The sequence below is a fragment of the Trachypithecus francoisi genome, unplaced genomic scaffold (genome assembly GCF_009764315.1).
Source record: "Trachypithecus francoisi isolate TF-2019V2 unplaced genomic scaffold, Tfra_2.0 Lachesis_group0, whole genome shotgun sequence".
NCBI classification, from domain to species: domain Eukaryota; kingdom Metazoa; phylum Chordata; class Mammalia; order Primates; family Cercopithecidae; genus Trachypithecus; species Trachypithecus francoisi.
The window spans coordinates 131,310,128-131,312,449 of record NW_022681453.1 but is presented as its reverse complement, the minus strand read 5'-3'; the positions used below and the strand labels follow the sequence as shown (position 1 = coordinate 131,312,449).

Here is a 2,322-nt window from a genome sequence, read left to right as displayed (position 1 = left end):
CCAAGGTCATCAGTGGTTTAACCTGTTTTATTCTAGAATTGTTTCTGGCAGGGAAGGCTTTAGGGAAAGTAATAAGTGGCTTACAGAGCAAAGAGAGAGCAGTTGCCTCAATGAAGGTTTACAGATTGAGGTAGCACAATGCAGTAAGAAATGTCTAAGACCAAATCCTTTCTACGAGAATCATGTCACTCTCTCTCAGCCTCAGTTTCCTTATCTCTAAAATTGGGAGGGTAAAATCTATCTTGCAAGAGTTTTATGTGGTTTGAGATAATGTATATATAGTGCCTTGCCCATCTTAAGCAATTAATAGCAGTAAATTGAAGCAGAAATAACAGTAAAAATGGCAGTAACAGTTATCCTGTTGAACCTAAGATTGCCCAGGTTGCTTCAGCCTAAATGGACTATTCTGGACTTAAAATGTGTGGGTTGACTGCAGCAACCCCAGTTCCTGTAAGCATAAGGCCCTTCTCTCTTAGCCTCACTCAGCTGGGTACTGACAGGATTCACCCATCTGCTGTCCTCAGCATCACTCTTTATCACTGGAGAATCCCTGACCCTTTGGGAAGTTTGTTGTAGCTGTTTTTTCTTTTTTTTAAAAAGTGACATTATTCTTTTTCGCACCAGGTTTGCCGCCAGAACACAAGTGTCATGAAAACTACCAAGCCAAATGGGAAAAGAAAAGACTCATATCAACATCAGTGTCATTGGACACGTAGATTCAGGCAAGTCCACCACTACTGGCCATCTGATCTACAAACGCGTGTCATCGACAAAAGAACCATTGAAAAATGTAAGAAGGAGGCTGCTGAGATGGGAAAGGGCTCCTTCAAGTATGCTTGGGTCTTGGATAAACTGAAAACTGAGCGTGAACATGGTATCACCATTGATATCTCTTTCGTGGAAATCTGAGACTAGCAAGTACCACGTGACTATCATTGACACCCCAGGACACAGAGACTTCATCAAAAACATGATTACAGGGACGTCTCAGGCTGACTGTGCTGTCCTGATTGTTGCTGCTGGTGTTGGTGAATTTGAAGTTTGGGCAGACCCGAGAACATGCCCTTCTGGCTTACACACTGGGTGTGAAACAACTTATTGTTGGTGTTAACAAAATGGTTACACTGAGCTACCCTACAGTCAGAAGAGATACGAGGAAATCATTAAGGAAGCCAGCACTACATTAAGAAAATTGGCTACAACCCCGTCACAGTAGCAGTTGTGCCAATTTCTGCTTAGAATGGTGACAACATGCTGGAGCCAAGTGCTAACACACCTTTAGGTTCAAGGGATGGAAAGTCACCAGTAAGGATGGCAATGCCAGTGGAACCACACTGCTTGAGGCTCTGGACTGTGTCCTACCACCAACTGGTCCAACTGACAAGCCTTTGTGCCTGCCCCTCCAAGATGTCTACAAAATTGGTAGTATTGGTACTGTTCCTGTTGGCCAAGTGGCGACTGGTGTTCTCAAACCTGGTATGGTGGTCACCTTTGCTCCAGTCAACGTTACAACTGAAGTAAAGTCTGTCAAAATGCACCATGAAGCTTTGAGTGAAGCTCTTCCTGGTGACAATGTGGGCTTCAGTGTCAAGAATGTATTTGTCAAGGATGTTTGTCATGACAATGTTGCTGGTGACAGCAAAAACGACACACCAATGGAAGCAGCTGGCTTCACTGCTCAGGTGATTATATGGAACCATTCAGGCCAAATCAGCGCTGGCTATGCCCCTGTACTGGATTGCCAAATGGCTCACATTGCATGCAAGTTTGCTGTGCTGAAGGAAAAAAACTGGTCACCGTTCTGGTAAAAAACTGGAAGATGGCCCTAAATTCTTGAAGTCTGGTGATGCTGCCGTCGTTGATATGGCTCCTGGCAAGCCCATGTGTATTGAGAGCTTCTCAGACTATTCACCTGTGGGTCGCTTTGCTGTCCATGATATGAGACAGACAGTTGCTGTGGGTGTCATCAAAAAAGTGGACAAAAAGGCTGCAGAAGCTGGCAAGGTCACCAAGCCTGCCCAGAAAGCTCAGAAGACTAAATGAATGTTATCCCTAATACCTGCCACCCTGGTCTTCGTAATCAGTGGTGGAAGAACAGTCTCAGAACTGTTTGTTTCAATTGGTCATTTAAGTTTAATAGTAAAAGACTAGTTAATGATAACAATGCATCATAAAATCTTCAGCAGGAAAGAAGAATGTTTTGTGGACCACTTTGGTTTTATTTTTTTGTGTGTGGCAGTTTTAAATTATTAGATTTAAAAATCAGTACTTTTTAATGGAAACACTTGACCAAAAATCTGTCACAGAATTTTGAGACCCATT

General features: G+C 43.2%; 1 pseudogene; it reads left to right on the top strand.

Annotated features, from left to right (window-relative positions):
• The first annotated feature begins 667 nt into the window (after nucleotides 1-667).
• LOC117077301 lies at nucleotides 668-2,043 on the top strand (annotated as a pseudogene).
• Nucleotides 2,044-2,322: the final 279 nt, after the last annotated feature.